The sequence below is a fragment of the Euprymna scolopes genome, chromosome 7 (genome assembly GCF_053919585.1).
Source record: "Euprymna scolopes isolate OS-2025 chromosome 7, ASM5391958v1, whole genome shotgun sequence".
NCBI lineage: Eukaryota > Metazoa > Mollusca > Cephalopoda > Sepiida > Sepiolidae > Euprymna > Euprymna scolopes.
In genome coordinates, this window is record NC_136488.1 from 171,804,596 (window position 1) to 171,826,225 (window position 21,630).

General features: G+C 32.0%; 20 non-coding genes across 20 annotated transcripts; all 20 read left to right on the forward strand.

The window, feature by feature from the left end:
- Positions 1–32: 32 nt before the first annotated feature.
- On the forward strand, positions 33–114 carry Trnas-aga (transfer RNA serine (anticodon AGA)). Its single transcript has one exon. It is a non-coding gene; the product is annotated as a tRNA-Ser (tRNA).
- Positions 115–455: 341 nt separating this feature from the next.
- Trnaq-cug (transfer RNA glutamine (anticodon CUG)) lies at positions 456–527 on the forward strand. The gene has a single exon. It is a non-coding gene; the product is annotated as a tRNA-Gln (tRNA).
- Positions 528–2,279: 1,752 nt separating this feature from the next.
- Trnaq-uug (transfer RNA glutamine (anticodon UUG)) lies at positions 2,280–2,351 on the forward strand. Its single transcript has one exon. It is a non-coding gene; the product is annotated as a tRNA-Gln (tRNA).
- A 931-nt stretch (positions 2,352–3,282) lies between these two features.
- Positions 3,283–3,364, forward strand: Trnaf-aaa (transfer RNA phenylalanine (anticodon AAA)). Its single transcript has one exon. It is a non-coding gene; the product is annotated as a tRNA-Phe (tRNA).
- A 349-nt stretch (positions 3,365–3,713) lies between these two features.
- Trnaq-cug (transfer RNA glutamine (anticodon CUG)) lies at positions 3,714–3,785 on the forward strand. The gene has a single exon. It is a non-coding gene; the product is annotated as a tRNA-Gln (tRNA).
- Positions 3,786–5,539: 1,754 nt separating this feature from the next.
- Positions 5,540–5,610, forward strand: Trnaq-uug (transfer RNA glutamine (anticodon UUG)). The gene has a single exon. It is a non-coding gene; the product is annotated as a tRNA-Gln (tRNA).
- A 928-nt stretch (positions 5,611–6,538) lies between these two features.
- Trnas-aga (transfer RNA serine (anticodon AGA)) lies at positions 6,539–6,620 on the forward strand. The gene has a single exon. It is a non-coding gene; the product is annotated as a tRNA-Ser (tRNA).
- Positions 6,621–6,970: 350 nt separating this feature from the next.
- Trnaq-cug (transfer RNA glutamine (anticodon CUG)) lies at positions 6,971–7,042 on the forward strand. The gene has a single exon. It is a non-coding gene; the product is annotated as a tRNA-Gln (tRNA).
- Positions 7,043–8,794: 1,752 nt separating this feature from the next.
- Trnaq-uug (transfer RNA glutamine (anticodon UUG)) lies at positions 8,795–8,866 on the forward strand. Its single transcript has one exon. It is a non-coding gene; the product is annotated as a tRNA-Gln (tRNA).
- Positions 8,867–9,797: 931 nt separating this feature from the next.
- Positions 9,798–9,879, forward strand: Trnaf-aaa (transfer RNA phenylalanine (anticodon AAA)). The gene has a single exon. It is a non-coding gene; the product is annotated as a tRNA-Phe (tRNA).
- A 349-nt stretch (positions 9,880–10,228) lies between these two features.
- Positions 10,229–10,300, forward strand: Trnaq-cug (transfer RNA glutamine (anticodon CUG)). The gene has a single exon. It is a non-coding gene; the product is annotated as a tRNA-Gln (tRNA).
- Positions 10,301–12,048: 1,748 nt separating this feature from the next.
- Positions 12,049–12,119, forward strand: Trnaq-uug (transfer RNA glutamine (anticodon UUG)). The gene has a single exon. It is a non-coding gene; the product is annotated as a tRNA-Gln (tRNA).
- A 928-nt stretch (positions 12,120–13,047) lies between these two features.
- On the forward strand, positions 13,048–13,129 carry Trnas-aga (transfer RNA serine (anticodon AGA)). Its single transcript has one exon. It is a non-coding gene; the product is annotated as a tRNA-Ser (tRNA).
- A 350-nt stretch (positions 13,130–13,479) lies between these two features.
- On the forward strand, positions 13,480–13,551 carry Trnaq-cug (transfer RNA glutamine (anticodon CUG)). Its single transcript has one exon. It is a non-coding gene; the product is annotated as a tRNA-Gln (tRNA).
- A 1,752-nt stretch (positions 13,552–15,303) lies between these two features.
- Trnaq-uug (transfer RNA glutamine (anticodon UUG)) lies at positions 15,304–15,375 on the forward strand. Its single transcript has one exon. It is a non-coding gene; the product is annotated as a tRNA-Gln (tRNA).
- A 931-nt stretch (positions 15,376–16,306) lies between these two features.
- Positions 16,307–16,388, forward strand: Trnaf-aaa (transfer RNA phenylalanine (anticodon AAA)). The gene has a single exon. It is a non-coding gene; the product is annotated as a tRNA-Phe (tRNA).
- A 349-nt stretch (positions 16,389–16,737) lies between these two features.
- On the forward strand, positions 16,738–16,809 carry Trnaq-cug (transfer RNA glutamine (anticodon CUG)). Its single transcript has one exon. It is a non-coding gene; the product is annotated as a tRNA-Gln (tRNA).
- A 1,752-nt stretch (positions 16,810–18,561) lies between these two features.
- On the forward strand, positions 18,562–18,633 carry Trnaq-uug (transfer RNA glutamine (anticodon UUG)). Its single transcript has one exon. It is a non-coding gene; the product is annotated as a tRNA-Gln (tRNA).
- A 928-nt stretch (positions 18,634–19,561) lies between these two features.
- Trnas-aga (transfer RNA serine (anticodon AGA)) lies at positions 19,562–19,643 on the forward strand. The gene has a single exon. It is a non-coding gene; the product is annotated as a tRNA-Ser (tRNA).
- A 350-nt stretch (positions 19,644–19,993) lies between these two features.
- Positions 19,994–20,065, forward strand: Trnaq-cug (transfer RNA glutamine (anticodon CUG)). Its single transcript has one exon. It is a non-coding gene; the product is annotated as a tRNA-Gln (tRNA).
- The last annotated feature ends 1,565 nt before the right edge of the window (positions 20,066–21,630 follow it).

Below are 21,630 nucleotides of genomic sequence, written 5' to 3' on the forward strand. Positions count from 1 at the left end.
ACTAATTGACGATGCTCATATCACGTAATAGCGTCGTCGTGGCCGAGTGGTTAAGGCGATGGCCTAGAAAGCCATTGGGGTCTCCCCGCATAGGTTCGAATCCTATCGGCGACGAAATAGTTTTATACTTACTACTGTCGCTATTTGTGACTTTTGTTTATCACTTATATTGTGTAAAAAGAAAAAAAAAACAAATTGGAAAGTAGTCAGCCATACCCGAGTTAGAAATTAAATTGCTTGCTAGCATTTACATCCATGATGACCAGCATTTTCGTGTCGTGCAGATGAGATATCCAAACTTATCTATGAATTTAAACAGAGCCATTTTGAATAAAATAAAATAAATAAAAACTAACTAAATCAATAAAATAAAATTGAAGTGACAAGTTTTGCACAATTTTAATATTAGTTAATGAAAGATAATTCTGAAGATAAGATGGGTTATTATGGCAAGTGGTTCTATGGTGTAATGGTTAGCACTCTGGACTCTGAATCCAGCGATCCGAGTTCAAATCTCGGTAGAACCTTAAATACTATGATTTTTTATTTTGACTTTGTTATACATTCTATATTTTGAATTGATTTTGCCTGTCTGTCTGTATTATTCTACTATAAAAGAAAATGAACTTTATCTTTTTGTGTATTTATATTCCCTATGGATTCCGGAACAGCTGGGTCAGTTTTTATGAAGTTTCACACGAATGTACTTTATGTTTCTGACCGTGATCTTTGATAGGTTTTGTATCGAATGTCTTCGATAAGTATCGATAATCGAAAAAATCCGATGAAAGCAAAAACAGCCGATTTTATCTAACGTTCACACCTTATACAGCCTAACATCACAAGTGCATTTGATAAGCTTTATTACCACACAAGCCGAAAAGCCAGGCATATAAAATCAACAGTAGGTTCTTTAATATAACAGGGGTTCATCCAGAATGAATGTTTCTGTTTAAAGCACAACTGAACTATGACACTAGAATTTTTCATTTTAAACTTAAATTCAAGCTATTATATATAAAAATAATTTTATATAATCAACAGTCAGTTCTCTACAGAGTAATGGAGACTAATATGTATTGCGGATTAAGAAACTGGGAGGAGGCATGTGAAGCTTCCTCCTAGTGAATTGCGATTAGTTCCCAATTTGATTGAAACATTTTGATGACAATAAAAATGTGTGAGTTTGAAAAATTCGTTGATCTTCAACATTAGTTTTCGTCCAAGTAATTTGTGTTAGTTAATCCTGAAAAGAGATGTTTGACATGCAATGAGTAAAATGTTGTTAACTCTGAAAAGGACTGTTTCAATTACTGATGCCACTAATAGCAAACCGTAGCCATTAAAAACTGATTTTGATCTCTAATTCTTGAGAGGTTGTTAAGAAAGAGGAAATCAATGATGAATTTGAAAGGTGACGTAGCAAGAAATCGTTCTTGCTTCCTCATAAAATTTGGTTTCCTTACTTCAAACACACACACACACACACACGAAAAAATAATACGTGATCAATTTAGGTGATTTTTGGAATATGACATTTTTTGTTCCATGACATTCTGTACTTTAGCTTTTTGTTCAATTTTTACTTGGTTTCCACCTTAACATTTTCCTTTAAAAAAACGACTTTTCTATATTGTCGGGTATGCTTAAAACGAATATCGAATATAAATTTTCCGCAAATAAGTAGTTTTCTGGATATCAAGCAATGTCCTCCTTTAAGATATAAGTAGTCGCCATTGTTTTACGCGCAAGCGCGCATATTTTTGGCGCGCGTGCACGACAGTGACCACCATTTATAACATAAAAGAATTACATTGCTAATTATCCGGAAAACTACTTGTTTACGGAAAATTTAAATGCGATATTCTTTTTCAGCATACCCGAAAACTTTTAAAATCGTCATTTACTTGCTTTTTAATTCACTTGTACTAAACTATTTGTTTCCCAACATAATTCAAATTTTGTGTCTGATCAAACATTTATTTCGTTCGACATTTGTTCAGATTTCATATTCACATTTGTTCATATTTCAGCATGTCATAATCTTTAAAAAATGTGTTAGTAAGTGTCGCCTTTCCGATAAAATGACATGTATGAGGAAACACCGTGTTTAAGCAATAATGCATTTAAAATAAACTGATTTCATTAATGTTGCATTTTGATATTTGGAAAAAAAAATTTAATTATGAAATGTTCTTTAAAAATAAAGACATATAAAGAATATTAAAATACACGTGAAAACGATTTAGAAAGTTTATCAATTTGGTTTGATATGTAGTGGTTCTATGGTGTAATGGTTAGCACTCTGGACATTGAATCCGGCGATCCGAGTTCAAATCTCGGTAGGACCTACTCTGACTGAATTTTGATGTTTTTATCTGGTTGAATAAAATTATTTTATTTCTTTATTTCAAAGATTGAATAAAGATTAAATTGTAGAAAATGTTTATATTTTTTATGAAAAAAAAAATTTCATTGCGGTTAATAAAAGTAATATTGCGCGTAAATTTTATGTAACAATCGTCGCCTGAAAATATTATTTAATGATTTTTCTGAGATGCAGAAACGTTTATTTATTTACATGTTTTCGGCCGTTGCAATCTCCGGACTTTTTCAAATGCTGTTTTCATTGTATGCTGTATCATCACGTCGCATGAATCGAAAAAGTCTATAATTGAAATAGGTTTCCCAAATATTTTTGTAGTCATAATTCGGCTTTGTTTTACTATACACATGGATTCGAAAAAGGTGTCAAAAAACAAAAAACAAACAAACCAAAAGAAATATATAACAAATAAACGTTATGAAAGGCACGATAAGTTACTTTTCTACCTATGTGGATATTTATTTAGAGTTTTTATTTAATGTAAAATCTTTATTGGTTTCTAAAAACATACGGTGTTTATCGGTATATTTGCAAAAGGTCAATGACGGCTTATGCGCTGTTGAATACGTTAAGTTTAAGAAAATGAATCGAAACGAAAAAATGATAGAAAATGCAATTAGAAACCGAGCGAATATATGTCAGCGAATGTAACGATTACATATATTGCTGCTAGGAATTCTGTGGACGTTCAGTGTGAATGGGTATCAGTGAAATATTTTGGACGCCATTAATATCACCACAACATCGACTGACTGTATTGTAATTGTAGTTTATCAGATTAGAGGGCCTCCTACTATATGGCTAGTAATTTGAACTCCGCAGACGATATGTGAATAGGCGCGCGTTGAAAGCTGTGTGTTTAGTACTAATTGACGATGCTCAAATCACGTAATAGCGTCGTCGTGGCCGAGTGGTTAAGGCGATGGCCTAAAAAGCCATTGGGGTCTCCCCGCATAGGTTCGAATCCTATCGGCGACGAAATAGTTTTATACTTACTACTGTCGCTATTTGTGACTTTTGTTTATCACTTATATTGTGTAAAAAGAAAAAAAAAACAAATTGGAAAGTAGTCAGCCATACCCGAGTTAGAAATTAAATTGCTTGCTAGCATTTACATCCATGATGACCAGCATTTTCGTGTCGTGCAGATGAGATATCCAAACTTATCTATGAATTTAAACAGAGCCATTTTGAATAAAATAAAATAAATAAATAAATAAAAACTAACTAAATCAATAAAATAAAATTGAAGTGACAAGTTTTGCACAATTTTAATATTAGTTAATGAAAGATAATTCTGAAGATAAGATGGGTTATTATGGCAAGTGGTTCTATGGTGTAATGGTTAGCACTCTGGACTCTGAATCCAGCGATCCGAGTTCAAATCTCGGTAGAACCTTAAATACTATGATTTTTTATTTTGACTTTGTTATACATTCTATATTTTGAATTGATTTTGCCTGTCTGTCTGTATTATTCTACTATAAAAGAAAATGAACTTTATCTGTTTGTGTATTTATATTCCCTATGGATTCCGGAACAGCTGGGTCAGTTTTTATGAAGTTTCACACGAATGTACTTTATGTTTCTGACCGTGATCTTTGATAGGTTTTGTATCGAATGTCTTCGATAAGTATCGATAATCGAAAAAATCCGATGAAAGCAAAAACAGCCGATTTTATCTAACGTTCACACCTTATACAGCCTAACATCACAAGTGCATTTGATAAGTTTTATTACCACACAAGCCGAAAAGCCAGGCATATAAAATCAACAGTAGGTTCTTGAATATGACAGGGGTTCATCCAGAATGAATGTTTCTGTTTAAAGCACAACTGAACTATGACACTAGAATTTTTCATTTTAAACTTAAATTCAAGCTATTATATATAAAAATAATTTTATATAATCAACAGTCAGTTCTCTACAGAGTAATGGAGACTAATATGTATTGCGGATAAAGAAACTGCGAGGAGGCATGTGAAGCTTCCTCCTGGTGAATTGCGATTAGTTCCCAATTTGATTGAAACATTTTGATGACAATAAAAATGTGTGAGTTTGAAAAATTCGTTGATCTTCAACATTAGTTTTCGTCCAAGTAATTTGTGTTAGTTAATCCTGAAAAGAGATGTTTGACATGCAATGAGTAAAATGTTGTTAACTCTGAAAAGGACTGTTTCAATTACTGCTGCCACTAATAGCAAACCGTAGCCATTAAAAACTGATTTTGATCTCTAATTCTTGAGAGGTTGTTAAGAAAGAGGAAATCAATGATGAATTTGAAAGGTGACGTAGCAAGAAATCGTTCTTGCTTCCTCATAAAATTTGGTTTCCTTACTTCAAACACACACACACACACACACACGAAAAAATAATACGTGATCAATTTAGGTGATTTTTGGAATATGACATTTTTTGTTCCATGACATTCTGTACTTTAGCTTTTTGTTCAATTTTTACTTGGTTTCCACCTTAACATTTTCCTTTAAAAAACCGACTTTTCTATATTGTCGGGTATGCTTAAAACGAATATCGAATATAAATTTTCCGCAAATAAGTAGTTTTCTGGATATCAAGCAATGTCCTCCTTTAAGATATAAGTAGTGGCCATTGTTTTACGCGCAAGCGCGCATATTTTTGGCGCGCGTGCACGACAGTGACCACCATTTATAACATAAAAGAATTACATTGCTAATTATCCGGAAAACTACTTGTTTACGGAAAATTTAAATGCGATATTCTTTTTCAGCATACCCGAAAACTTTTAAAATCGTCATTTACTTGCTTTTTAATTCACTTGTACTAAACTATTTGTTTCCCAACATAATTCAAATTTTGTGTCTGATCAAACATTTATTTCGTTCGACATTTGTTCAGATTTCATATTCACATTTGTTCATATTTCAGCATGTCATAATCTTTAAAAAATGTGTTAGTAAGTGTCGCCTTTCCGATAAAATGACATGTATGAGGAAACACCGTGTTTAAGCAATAATGCATTTAAAATAAACTGATTTCATTAATGTTGCATTTTGATATTTGGAAAAAAAAATTTAATTATGAAATGTTCTTTAAAAATAAAGACATATAAAGAATATTAAAATACACGTGAAAACGATTTAGAAAGTTTATCAATTTGGTTTGATATGTAGTGGTTCTATGGTGTAATGGTTAGCACTCTGGACTTTGAATCCAGCGATCCGAGTTCAATCTCGGTAGGACCTACTCTGACTGAATTTTGATGTTTTTATCTGGTTGAATAAAATTATTTTATTTCTTTATTTCAAAGATTGAATAAAGATGAAATTGTAGAAAATGTTTATATTTTTTATGAAAAAAAAAATTTCATTGCGGTTAATAAAAGTAATATTTGCGCGTAAATTTTATGTAACAATCGTCGCCTGAAAATATTATTTAATGATTTTTCTGAGATGCAGAAACGTTTATTTATTTACATGTTTTCGGCCGTTGCAATCTCCGGACTTTTTCAAATGCTGTTTTCATTGTATGCTGTATCATCACGTCGCATGAATCGAAAAAGTCTATAATTGAAATAGGTTTCCCAAATATTTTTGTAGTCATAATTCGGCTTTGTTTTACTATACACATGGATTCGAAAAAGGTGTCAAAAAACAAAAAACAAAACAAAAGAAATATATAACAAATAAACGTTATGAAAGGCACGATAAGTTACTTTTCTACCTATGTGGATATTTTTTTAGAGTTTTTATTTAATGTAAAATGTTTATTGGTTTCTAAAAACATACGGTGTTTATCGGTATATTTGCAAAAGGTCAATGACGGCTTATGCGCTGTTGAATACGTTAAGTTTAAGAAAATGAATCGAAACGAAAAAATGATAGAAAATGCAATTAGAAACCGAGCGAATATATGTCAGCGAATGTAACGATTACATATATTGCTGCTAGGCATTCTGTGGACGTTCAGTGTGAATGGGTATCAGTGAAATATTTTGGACGCCATTAATATCACGACAACATCGACTGACTGTATTGTAATTGTAGTTTATCAGATTAGAGGGCCTCCTACTATATGGCTAGTAATTTGAACTCCGCAGACGATATGTGAATAGGCGCGCATTGAAAGCTGTGTGTTTAGTACTAATTGACGATGCTCATATGACGTAATAGCGTCGTCGTGGCCGAGTGGTTAAGGCGATGGCCTAGAAAGCCATTGGGGTCTCCCCGCATAGGTTCGAATCCTATCGGCGACGAAATAGTTTTATACTTACTACTGTCGCTATTTGTGACTTTTGTTTATCACTTATATTGTGTAAAAAGAAAAAAAAAAACAAATTGGATAGTAGTCAGCCATACCTGAGTTAGAAATTAAATTGCTTGCTAGCATTTACATCCATGATGACCAGCATTTTCGTGTCGTGCAGATGAGATATCCAAACTTATCTATGAATTTAAACAGAGCCATTTTGAATAAAATAAAATAAATAAATAAATAAAAACTAACTAAATCAATAAAATAAAATTGAAGTGACAAGTTTTGCACAATTTTAATATTAGTTAATGAAAGATAATTCTGAAGATAAGATGGGTTATTATGGCAAGTGGTTCTATGGTGTAATGGTTAGCACTCTGGACTCTGAATCCAGCGATCCGAGTTCAAATCTCGGTAGAACCTTAAATACTATGATTTTTTATTTTGACTTTGTTATACATTCTATATTTTGAATTGATTTTGCCTGTCTGTCTGTATTATTCTACTATAAAAGAAAATGAACTTTATCTTTTTGTGTATTTATATTCCCTATGGATTCCGGAACAGCTGGGTCAGTTTTTATGAAGTTTCACACGAATGTACTTTATGTTTCTGACCGTGATCTTTGATAGGTTTTGTATCGAATGTCTTCGATAAGTATCGATAATCGAAAAAATCCGATGAAAGCAAAAACAGCCGATTTTATCTAACGTTCACACCTTATACAGCCTAACATCACAAGTGCATTTGATAAGCTTTATTACCACACAAGCCGAAAAGCCAGGCATATAAAATCAACAGTAGGTTCTTTAATATAACAGGGGTTCATCCAGAATGAATGTTTCTGTTTAAAGCACAACTGAACTATGACACTAGAATTTTTCATTTTAAACTTAAATTCAAGCTATTATATATAAAAATAATTTTATATAATCAACAGTCAGTTCTCTACAGAGTAATGGAGACTAATATGTATTGCGGATTAAGAAACTGGGAGGAGGCATGTGAAGCTTCCTCCTAGTGAATTGCGATTAGTTCCCAATTTGATTGAAACATTTTGATGACAATAAAAATGTGTGAGTTTGAAAAATTCGTTGATCTTCAACATTAGTTTTCGTCCAAGTAATTTGTGTTAGTTAATCCTGAAAAGAGATGTTTGACATGCAATGAGTAAAATGTTGTTAACTCTGAAAAGGACTGTTTCAATTACTGATGCCACTAATAGCAAACCGTAGCCATTAAAAACTGATTTTGATCTCTAATTCTTGAGAGGTTGTTAAGAAAGAGGAAATCAATGATGAATTTGAAAGGTGACGTAGCAAGAAATCGTTCTTGCTTCCTCATAAAATTTGGTTTCCTTACTTCAAACACACACACACACACACACGAAAAAATAATACGTGATCAATTTAGGTGATTTTTGGAATATGACATTTTTTGTTCCATGACATTCTGTACTTTAGCTTTTTGTTCAATTTTTACTTGGTTTCCACCTTAACATTTTCCTTTAAAAAAACGACTTTTCTATATTGTCGGGTATGCTTAAAACGAATATCGAATATAAATTTTCCGCAAATAAGTAGTTTTCTGGATATCAAGCAATGTCCTCCTTTAAGATATAAGTAGTCGCCATTGTTTTACGCGCAAGCGCGCATATTTTTGGCGCGCGTGCACGACAGTGACCACCATTTATAACATAAAAGAATTACATTGCTAATTATCCGGAAAACTACTTGTTTACGGAAAATTTAAATGCGATATTCTTTTTCAGCATACCCGAAAACTTTTAAAATCGTCATTTACTTGCTTTTTAATTCACTTGTACTAAACTATTTGTTTCCCAACATAATTCAAATTTTGTGTCTGATCAAACATTTATTTCGTTCGACATTTGTTCAGATTTCATATTCACATTTGTTCATATTTCAGCATGTCATAATCTTTAAAAAATGTGTTAGTAAGTGTCGCCTTTCCGATAAAATGACATGTATGAGGAAACACCGTGTTTAAGCAATAATGCATTTAAAATAAACTGATTTCATTAATGTTGCATTTTGATATTTGGAAAAAAAAATTTAATTATGAAATGTTCTTTAAAAATAAAGACATATAAAGAATATTAAAATACACGTGAAAACGATTTAGAAAGTTTATCAATTTGGTTTGATATGTAGTGGTTCTATGGTGTAATGGTTAGCACTCTGGACATTGAATCCGGCGATCCGAGTTCAAATCTCGGTAGGACCTACTCTGACTGAATTTTGATGTTTTTATCTGGTTGAATAAAATTATTTTATTTCTTTATTTCAAAGATTGAATAAAGATTAAATTGTAGAAAATGTTTATATTTTTTATGAAAAAAAAAATTTCATTGCGGTTAATAAAAGTAATATTGCGCGTAAATTTTATGTAACAATCGTCGCCTGAAAATATTATTTAATGATTTTTCTGAGATGCAGAAACGTTTATTTATTTACATGTTTTCGGCCGTTGCAATCTCCGGACTTTTTCAAATGCTGTTTTCATTGTATGCTGTATCATCACGTCGCATGAATCGAAAAAGTCTATAATTGAAATAGGTTTCCCAAATATTTTTGTAGTCATAATTCGGCTTTGTTTTACTATACACATGGATTCGAAAAAGGTGTCAAAAAACAAAAAACAAACAAACCAAAAGAAATATATAACAAATAAACGTTATGAAAGGCACGATAAGTTACTTTTCTACCTATGTGGATATTTATTTAGAGTTTTTATTTAATGTAAAATCTTTATTGGTTTCTAAAAACATACGGTGTTTATCGGTATATTTGCAAAAGGTCAATGACGGCTTATGCGCTGTTGAATACGTTAAGTTTAAGAAAATGAATCGAAACGAAAAAATGATAGAAAATGCAATTAGAAACCGAGCGAATATATGTCAGCGAATGTAACGATTACATATATTGCTGCTAGGAATTCTGTGGACGTTCAGTGTGAATGGGTATCAGTGAAATATTTTGGACGCCATTAATATCACCACAACATCGACTGACTGTATTGTAATTGTAGTTTATCAGATTAGAGGGCCTCCTACTATATGGCTAGTAATTTGAACTCCGCAGACGATATGTGAATAGGCGCGCGTTGAAAGCTGTGTGTTTAGTACTAATTGACGATGCTCAAATCACGTAATAGCGTCGTCGTGGCCGAGTGGTTAAGGCGATGGCCTAAAAAGCCATTGGGGTCTCCCCGCATAGGTTCGAATCCTATCGGCGACGAAATAGTTTTATACTTACTACTGTCGCTATTTGTGACTTTTGTTTATCACTTATATTGTGTAAAAAGAAAAAAAAAACAAATTGGAAAGTAGTCAGCCATACCCGAGTTAGAAATTAAATTGCTTGCTAGCATTTACATCCATGATGACCAGCATTTTCGTGTCGTGCAGATGAGATATCCAAACTTATCTATGAATTTAAACAGAGCCATTTTGAATAAAATAAAATAAATAAATAAATAAAAACTAACTAAATCAATAAAATAAAATTGAAGTGACAAGTTTTGCACAATTTTAATATTAGTTAATGAAAGATAATTCTGAAGATAAGATGGGTTATTATGGCAAGTGGTTCTATGGTGTAATGGTTAGCACTCTGGACTCTGAATCCAGCGATCCGAGTTCAAATCTCGGTAGAACCTTAAATACTATGATTTTTTATTTTGACTTTGTTATACATTCTATATTTTGAATTGATTTTGCCTGTCTGTCTGTATTATTCTACTATAAAAGAAAATGAACTTTATCTGTTTGTGTATTTATATTCCCTATGGATTCCGGAACAGCTGGGTCAGTTTTTATGAAGTTTCACACGAATGTACTTTATGTTTCTGACCGTGATCTTTGATAGGTTTTGTATCGAATGTCTTCGATAAGTATCGATAATCGAAAAAATCCGATGAAAGCAAAAACAGCCGATTTTATCTAACGTTCACACCTTATACAGCCTAACATCACAAGTGCATTTGATAAGTTTTATTACCACACAAGCCGAAAAGCCAGGCATATAAAATCAACAGTAGGTTCTTGAATATGACAGGGGTTCATCCAGAATGAATGTTTCTGTTTAAAGCACAACTGAACTATGACACTAGAATTTTTCATTTTAAACTTAAATTCAAGCTATTATATATAAAAATAATTTTATATAATCAACAGTCAGTTCTCTACAGAGTAATGGAGACTAATATGTATTGCGGATAAAGAAACTGCGAGGAGGCATGTGAAGCTTCCTCCTGGTGAATTGCGATTAGTTCCCAATTTGATTGAAACATTTTGATGACAATAAAAATGTGTGAGTTTGAAAAATTCGTTGATCTTCAACATTAGTTTTCGTCCAAGTAATTTGTGTTAGTTAATCCTGAAAAGAGATGTTTGACATGCAATGAGTAAAATGTTGTTAACTCTGAAAAGGACTGTTTCAATTACTGCTGCCACTAATAGCAAACCGTAGCCATTAAAAACTGATTTTGATCTCTAATTCTTGAGAGGTTGTTAAGAAAGAGGAAATCAATGATGAATTTGAAAGGTGACGTAGCAAGAAATCGTTCTTGCTTCCTCATAAAATTTGGTTTCCTTACTTCAAACACACACACACACACGAAAAAATAATACGTGATCAATTTAGGTGATTTTTGGAATATGACATTTTTTGTTCCATGACATTCTGTACTTTAGCTTTTTGTTCAATTTTTACTTGGTTTCCACCTTAACATTTTCCTTTAAAAAACCGACTTTTCTATATTGTCGGGTATGCTTAAAACGAATATCGAATATAAATTTTCCGCAAATAAGTAGTTTTCTGGATATCAAGCAATGTCCTCCTTTAAGATATAAGTAGTGGCCATTGTTTTACGCGCAAGCGCGCATATTTTTGGCGCGCGTGCACGACAGTGACCACCATTTATAACATAAAAGAATTACATTGCTAATTATCCGGAAAACTACTTGTTTACGGAAAATTTAAATGCGATATTCTTTTTCAGCATACCCGAAAACTTTTAAAATCGTCATTTACTTGCTTTTTAATTCACTTGTACTAAACTATTTGTTTCCCAACATAATTCAAATTTTGTGTCTGATCAAACATTTATTTCGTTCGACATTTGTTCAGATTTCATATTCACATTTGTTCATATTTCAGCATGTCATAATCTTTAAAAAATGTGTTAGTAAGTGTCGCCTTTCCGATAAAATGACATGTATGAGGAAACACCGTGTTTAAGCAATAATGCATTTAAAATAAACTGATTTCATTAATGTTGCATTTTGATATTTGGAAAAAAAAATTTAATTATGAAATGTTCTTTAAAAATAAAGACATATAAAGAATATTAAAATACACGTGAAAACGATTTAGAAAGTTTATCAATTTGGTTTGATATGTAGTGGTTCTATGGTGTAATGGTTAGCACTCTGGACTTTGAATCCAGCGATCCGAGTTCAATCTCGGTAGGACCTACTCTGACTGAATTTTGATGTTTTTATCTGGTTGAATAAAATTATTTTATTTCTTTATTTCAAAGATTGAATAAAGATGAAATTGTAGAAAATGTTTATATTTTTTATGAAAAAAAAAATTTCATTGCGGTTAATAAAAGTAATATTTGCGCGTAAATTTTATGTAACAATCGTCGCCTGAAAATATTATTTAATGATTTTTCTGAGATGCAGAAACGTTTATTTATTTACATGTTTTCGGCCGTTGCAATCTCCGGACTTTTTCAAATGCTGTTTTCATTGTATGCTGTATCATCACGTCGCATGAATCGAAAAAGTCTATAATTGAAATAGGTTTCCCAAATATTTTTGTAGTCATAATTCGGCTTTGTTTTACTATACACATGGATTCGAAAAAGGTGTCAAAAAACAAAAAACAAAACAAAAGAAATATATAACAAATAAACGTTATGAAAGGCACGATAAGTTACTTTTCTACCTATGTGGATATTTTTTTAGAGTTTTTATTTAATGTAAAATGTTTATTGGTTTCTAAAAACATACGGTGTTTATCGGTATATTTGCAAAAGGTCAATGACGGCTTATGCGCTGTTGAATACGTTAAGTTTAAGAAAATGAATCGAAACGAAAAAATGATAGAAAATGCAATTAGAAACCGAGCGAATATATGTCAGCGAATGTAACGATTACATATATTGCTGCTAGGCATTCTGTGGACGTTCAGTGTGAATGGGTATCAGTGAAATATTTTGGACGCCATTAATATCACGACAACATCGACTGACTGTATTGTAATTGTAGTTTATCAGATTAGAGGGCCTCCTACTATATGGCTAGTAATTTGAACTCCGCAGACGATATGTGAATAGGCGCGCATTGAAAGCTGTGTGTTTAGTACTAATTGACGATGCTCATATGACGTAATAGCGTCGTCGTGGCCGAGTGGTTAAGGCGATGGCCTAGAAAGCCATTGGGGTCTCCCCGCATAGGTTCGAATCCTATCGGCGACGAAATAGTTTTATACTTACTACTGTCGCTATTTGTGACTTTTGTTTATCACTTATATTGTGTAAAAAGAAAAAAAAAAACAAATTGGATAGTAGTCAGCCATACCTGAGTTAGAAATTAAATTGCTTGCTAGCATTTACATCCATGATGACCAGCATTTTCGTGTCGTGCAGATGAGATATCCAAACTTATCTATGAATTTAAACAGAGCCATTTTGAATAAAATAAAATAAATAAATAAATAAAAACTAACTAAATCAATAAAATAAAATTGAAGTGACAAGTTTTGCACAATTTTAATATTAGTTAATGAAAGATAATTCTGAAGATAAGATGGGTTATTATGGCAAGTGGTTCTATGGTGTAATGGTTAGCACTCTGGACTCTGAATCCAGCGATCCGAGTTCAAATCTCGGTAGAACCTTAAATACTATGATTTTTTATTTTGACTTTGTTATACATTCTATATTTTGAATTGATTTTGCCTGTCTGTCTGTATTATTCTACTATAAAAGAAAATGAACTTTATCTTTTTGTGTATTTATATTCCCTATGGATTCCGGAACAGCTGGGTCAGTTTTTATGAAGTTTCACACGAATGTACTTTATGTTTCTGACCGTGATCTTTGATAGGTTTTGTATCGAATGTCTTCGATAAGTATCGATAATCGAAAAAATCCGATGAAAGCAAAAACAGCCGATTTTATCTAACGTTCACACCTTATACAGCCTAACATCACAAGTGCATTTGATAAGCTTTATTACCACACAAGCCGAAAAGCCAGGCATATAAAATCAACAGTAGGTTCTTTAATATAACAGGGGTTCATCCAGAATGAATGTTTCTGTTTAAAGCACAACTGAACTATGACACTAGAATTTTTCATTTTAAACTTAAATTCAAGCTATTATATATAAAAATAATTTTATATAATCAACAGTCAGTTCTCTACAGAGTAATGGAGACTAATATGTATTGCGGATTAAGAAACTGGGAGGAGGCATGTGAAGCTTCCTCCTAGTGAATTGCGATTAGTTCCCAATTTGATTGAAACATTTTGATGACAATAAAAATGTGTGAGTTTGAAAAATTCGTTGATCTTCAACATTAGTTTTCGTCCAAGTAATTTGTGTTAGTTAATCCTGAAAAGAGATGTTTGACATGCAATGAGTAAAATGTTGTTAACTCTGAAAAGGACTGTTTCAATTACTGATGCCACTAATAGCAAACCGTAGCCATTAAAAACTGATTTTGATCTCTAATTCTTGAGAGGTTGTTAAGAAAGAGGAAATCAATGATGAATTTGAAAGGTGACGTAGCAAGAAATCGTTCTTGCTTCCTCATAAAATTTGGTTTCCTTACTTCAAACACACACACACACACACACGAAAAAATAATACGTGATCAATTTAGGTGATTTTTGGAATATGACATTTTTTGTTCCATGACATTCTGTACTTTAGCTTTTTGTTCAATTTTTACTTGGTTTCCACCTTAACATTTTCCTTTAAAAAAACGACTTTTCTATATTGTCGGGTATGCTTAAAACGAATATCGAATATAAATTTTCCGCAAATAAGTAGTTTTCTGGATATCAAGCAATGTCCTCCTTTAAGATATAAGTAGTCGCCATTGTTTTACGCGCAAGCGCGCATATTTTTGGCGCGCGTGCACGACAGTGACCACCATTTATAACATAAAAGAATTACATTGCTAATTATCCGGAAAACTACTTGTTTACGGAAAATTTAAATGCGATATTCTTTTTCAGCATACCCGAAAACTTTTAAAATCGTCATTTACTTGCTTTTTAATTCACTTGTACTAAACTATTTGTTTCCCAACATAATTCAAATTTTGTGTCTGATCAAACATTTATTTCGTTCGACATTTGTTCAGATTTCATATTCACATTTGTTCATATTTCAGCATGTCATAATCTTTAAAAAATGTGTTAGTAAGTGTCGCCTTTCCGATAAAATGACATGTATGAGGAAACACCGTGTTTAAGCAATAATGCATTTAAAATAAACTGATTTCATTAATGTTGCATTTTGATATTTGGAAAAAAAAATTTAATTATGAAATGTTCTTTAAAAATAAAGACATATAAAGAATATTAAAATACACGTGAAAACGATTTAGAAAGTTTATCAATTTGGTTTGATATGTAGTGGTTCTATGGTGTAATGGTTAGCACTCTGGACATTGAATCCGGCGATCCGAGTTCAAATCTCGGTAGGACCTACTCTGACTGAATTTTGATGTTTTTATCTGGTTGAATAAAATTATTTTATTTCTTTATTTCAAAGATTGAATAAAGATTAAATTGTAGAAAATGTTTATATTTTTTATGAAAAAAAAAATTTCATTGCGGTTAATAAAAGTAATATTGCGCGTAAATTTTATGTAACAATCGTCGCCTGAAAATATTATTTAATGATTTTTCTGAGATGCAGAAACGTTTATTTATTTACATGTTTTCGGCCGTTGCAATCTCCGGACTTTTTCAAATGCTGTTTTCATTGTATGCTGTATCATCACGTCGCATGAATCGAAAAAGTCTATAATTGAAATAGGTTTCCCAAATATTTTTGTAGTCATAATTCGGCTTTGTTTTACTATACACATGGATTCGAAAAAGGTGTCAAAAAACAAAAAACAAACAAACCAAAAGAAATATATAACAAATAAACGTTATGAAAGGCACGATAAGTTACTTTTCTACCTATGTGGATATTTATTTAGAGTTTTTATTTAATGTAAAATCTTTATTGGTTTCTAAAAACATACGGTGTTTATCGGTATATTTGCAAAAGGTCAATGACGGCTTATGCGCTGTTGAATACGTTAAGTTTAAGAAAATGAATCGAAACGAAAAAATGATAGAAAATGCAATTAGAAACCGAGCGAATATATGTCAGCGAATGTAACGATTACATATATTGCTGCTAGGAATTCTGTGGACGTTCAGTGTGAATGGGTATCAGTGAAATATTTTGGACGCCATTAATATCACCACAACATCGACTGACTGTATTGTAATTGTAGTTTATCAGATTAGAGGGCCTCCTACTATATGGCTAGTAATTTGAACTCCGCAGACGATATGTGAATAGGCGCGCGTTGAAAGCTGTGTGTTTAGTACTAATTGACGATGCTCAAATCACGTAATAGCGTCGTCGTGGCCGAGTGGTTAAGGCGATGGCCTAAAAAGCCATTGGGGTCTCCCCGCATAGGTTCGAATCCTATCGGCGACGAAATAGTTTTATACTTACTACTGTCGCTATTTGTGACTTTTGTTTATCACTTATATTGTGTAAAAAGAAAAAAAAAACAAATTGGAAAGTAGTCAGCCATACCCGAGTTAGAAATTAAATTGCTTGCTAGCATTTACATCCATGATGACCAGCATTTTCGTGTCGTGCAGATGAGATATCCAAACTTATCTATGAATTTAAACAGAGCCATTTTGAATAAAATAAAATAAATAAATAAATAAAAACTAACTAAATCAATAAAATAAAATTGAAGTGACAAGTTTTGCACAATTTTAATATTAGTTAATGAAAGATAATTCTGAAGATAAGATGGGTTATTATGGCAAGTGGTTCTATGGTGTAATGGTTAGCACTCTGGACTCTGAATCCAGCGATCCGAGTTCAAATCTCGGTAGAACCTTAAATACTATGATTTTTTATTTTGACTTTGTTATACATTCTATATTTTGAATTGATTTTGCCTGTCTGTCTGTATTATTCTACTATAAAAGAAAATGAACTTTATCTGTTTGTGTATTTATATTCCCTATGGATTCCGGAACAGCTGGGTCAGTTTTTATGAAGTTTCACACGAATGTACTTTATGTTTCTGACCGTGATCTTTGATAGGTTTTGTATCGAATGTCTTCGATAAGTATCGATAATCGAAAAAATCCGATGAAAGCAAAAACAGCCGATTTTATCTAACGTTCACACCTTATACAGCCTAACATCACAAGTGCATTTGATAAGTTTTATTACCACACAAGCCGAAAAGCCAGGCATATAAAATCAACAGTAGGTTCTTGAATATGACAGGGGTTCATCCAGAATGAATGTTTCTGTTTAAAGCACAACTGAACTATGACACTAGAATTTTTCATTTTAAACTTAAATTCAAGCTATTATATATAAAAATAATTTTATATAATCAACAGTCAGTTCTCTACAGAGTAATGGAGACTAATATGTATTGCGGATAAAGAAACTGCGAGGAGGCATGTGAAGCTTCCTCCTGGTGAATTGCGATTAGTTCCCAATTTGATTGAAACATTTTGATGACAATAAAAATGTGTGAGTTTGAAAAATTCGTTGATCTTCAACATTAGTTTTCGTCCAAGTAATTTGTGTTAGTTAATCCTGAAAAGAGATGTTTGACATGCAATGAGTAAAATGTTGTTAACTCTGAAAAGGACTGTTTCAATTACTGCTGCCACTAATAGCAAACCGTAGCCATTAAAAACTGATTTTGATCTCTAATTCTTGAGAGGTTGTTAAGAAAGAGGAAATCAATGATGAATTTGAAAGGTGACGTAGCAAGAAATCGTTCTTGCTTCCTCATAAAATTTGGTTTTCTTAGTTCAAACACACACACACACACACACGAAAAAATAATACGTGATCAATTTAGGTGATTTTTGGAATATGACATTTTTTGTTCCATGACATTCTGTACTTTAGCTTTTTGTTCAATTTTTACTTGGTTTCCACCTTAACATTTTCCTTTAAAAAACCGACTTTTCTATATTGTCGGGTATGCTTAAAACGAATATCGAATATAAATTTTCCGCAAATAAGTAGTTTTCTGGATATCAAGCAATGTCCTCCTTTAAGATATAAGTAGTGGCATTTGTTTTACGCGCAAGCGCGCATATTTTTGGCGCGCGTGCACGACAGTGACCACCATTTATAACATAAAAGAATTACATTGCTAATTATCCGGAAAACTACTTGTTTACGGAAAATTTAAATGCGATATTCTTTTTCAGCATACCCGAAAACTTTTAAAATCGTCATTTACTTGCTTTTTAATTCACTTGTACTAAACTATTTGTTTCCCAACATAATTCAAATTTTGTGTCTGATCAAACATTTATTTCGTTCGACATTTGTTCAGATTTCATATTCACATTTGTTCATATTTCAGCATGTCATAATCTTTAAAAAATGTGTTAGTAAGTGTCGCCTTTCCGATAAAATGACATGTATGAGGAAACACCGTGTTTAAGCAATAATGCATTTAAAATAAACTGATTTCATTAATGTTGCATTTTGATATTTGGAAAAAAAAATTTAATTATGAAATGTTCTTTAAAAATAAAGACATATAAAGAATATTAAAATACACGTGAAAACGATTTAGAAAGTTTATCAATTTGGTTTGATATGTAGTGGTTCTATGGTGTAATGGTTAGCACCCTGGACTTTGAATCCAGCGATCCGAGTTCAAATCTCGGTAGGACCTACTCTGACTGAATTTTGATGTTTTTATCTGGTTGAATAAAATTATTTTATTTCTTTATTTCAAAGATTGAATAAAGATGAAATTGTAGAAAATGTTTATATTTTTTATGAAAAAAAAAATTTCATTGCGGTTAATAAAAGTAATATTTGCGCGTAAATTTTATGTAACAATCGTCGCCTGAAAATATTATTTAATGATTTTTCTGAGATGCAGAAACGTTTATTTATTTACATGTTTTCGGCCGTTGCAATCTCCGGACTTTTTCAAATGCTGTTTTCATTGTATGCTGTATCATCACGTCGCATGAATCGAAAAAGTCTATAATTGAAATAGGTTTCCCAAATATTTTTGTAGTCATAATTCGGCTTTGTTTTACTATACACATGGATTCGAAAAAGGTGTCAAAAAACAAAAAACAAAACAAAAGAAATATATAACAAATAAACGTTATGAAAGGCACGATAAGTTACTTTTCTACCTATGTGGATATTTTTTTAGAGTTTTTATTTAATGTAAAATGTTTATTGGTTTCTAAAAACATACGGTGTTTATCGGTATATTTGCAAAAGGTCAATGACGGCTTATGCGCTGTTGAATACGTTAAGTTTAAGAAAATGAATCGAAAGGAAAAAATGATAGAAAATGCAATTAGAAACCGAGCGAATATATGTCAGCGAATGTAACGATTACATATATTGCTGCTAGGAATTCTGTGGACGTTCAGTGTGAATGGGTATCAGTGAAATATTTTGGACGCCATTAATATCACGACAACATCGACTGACTGTATTGTAATTGTAGTTTATCAGATTAGAGGGCCTCCTACTATATGGCTAGTAATTTGAACTCCGCAGACGATATGTGAATAGGCGCGCATTGAAAGCTGTGTGTTTAGTACTAATTGACGATGCTCATATGACGTAATAGCGTCGTCGTGGCCGAGTGGTTAAGGCGATGGCCTAGAAAGCCATTGGGGTCTCCCCGCATAGGTTCGAATCCTATCGGCGACGAAATAGTTTTATACTTACTACTGTCGCTATTTGTGACTTTTGTTTATCACTTATATTGTGTAAAAAGAAAAAAAAAAACAAATTGGAAAGTAGTCAGCCATACCCGAGTTAGAAATTAAATTGCTTGCTAGCATTTACATCCATGATGACCAGCATTTTCGTGTCGTGCAGATGAGATATCCAAACTTATCTATGAATTTAAACAGAGCCATTTTGAATAAAATAAAATAAATAAATAAATAAAAACTAACTAAATCAATAAAATAAAATTGAAGTCACAAGTTTTGCACAATTTTAATATTAGTTAATGAAAGATAATTCTGAAGATAAGATGGGTTATTATGGCAAGTGGTTCTATGGTGTAATGGTTAGCACTCTGGACTCTGAATCCAGCGATCCGAGTTGAAATCTCGGTAGAACCTTAAATACTATGATTTTTTATTTTGACTTTGTTATACATTCTATATTTTGAATTGATTTTGCCTGTCTGTCTGTATTATTCTACTATAAAAGAAAATGAACTTTATCTGTTTGTGTATTTATATTCCCTATGGATTCCGGAACAGCTGGGTCAGTTTTTATGAAGTTTCACACGAATGTACTTTATGTTTCTGACCGTGATCTTTGATAGGTTTTGTATCGAATGTCTTCGATAAGTATCGATAATCGAAAAAATCCGATGAAAGCAAAAACGGCCGATTTTATCTAACGTTCACACCTTATACAGCCTAACATCACAAGTGCATTTGATAAGTTTTATTACCACACAAGCCGAAAAGCCAGGCATATAAAATAAACAGTAGGTTCTTGAATATGACGGGTTCATCCAGAATGAATGTTTCTGTTTAAAGCACAACTGAACTATGATACTAGAATTTTTCATTTTAAACTTAAATTCAAGCTATTATATATAAAAATAATTTTATATAATCAACAGTCAGTTCTCTACAGAGTAATGGAGACTAATATGTATTGCGGATAAAGAAACTGCGAGGAGGCATGTGAAGCTTCCTCCTAGTGAATTGCGATTAATTCCCAATTTGATTGAAACATTTTGATGACAATAAAAATGTGTGAGTTTGAAAAATTCGTTGATCTTCAACATTAGTTTTCGTCCAAGTAATTTGTGTTAGTTAATCCTGAAAAGAGATGTTTGACATGCAATGAGTAAAATGTTGTTAACTCTGAAAAGGACTGTTTCAATTACTGCTGCCACTAATAGCAAACCGTAGCCATTAAAAACTGATTTTGATCTCTAATTCTTGAGAGGTTGTTAAGAAAGAGGAAATCAATGATGAATTTGAAAGGTGACGTAGCAAGAAATCGTTCTTGCTTCCTCATAAAATTTGGTTTCCTTACTTCAAACACACACACACACACACACGAAAAAATAATACGTGATCAATTTAGGTGATTTTTGGAATATGACATTTTTTGTTCCATGACATTCTGTACTTTAGCTTTTTGTTCAATTTTTACTTGGTTTCCACCTTAACATTTTCCTTTAAAAAACCGACTTTTCTATATTGTCGGGTATGCTTAAAACGAATATCGAATATAAATTTTCCGCAAATAAGTAGTTTTCTGGATATCAAGCAATGTCCTCCTTTAAGATATAAGTAGTGGCCATTGTTTTACGCGCAAGCGCGCATATTTTTGGCGCGCGTGCACGACAGTGACCACCATTTATAACTTAAAAGAATTACATTGCTAATTATCCGGAAAACTACTTGTTTACGGAAAATTTAAATGCGATATTCTTTTTCAGCATACCCGAAAACTTTTAAAATCGTCATTTACTTGCTTTTTAATTCACTTGTACTAAACTATTTGTTTCCCAACATAATTCAAATTTTGTGTCTGATCAAACATTTATTTCGTTCGACATTTGTTCAGATTTCATATTCACATTTGTTCATATTTCAGCATGTCATAATCTTTAAAAAATGTGTTAGTAAGTGTCGCCTTTCCGATAAAATGACATGTA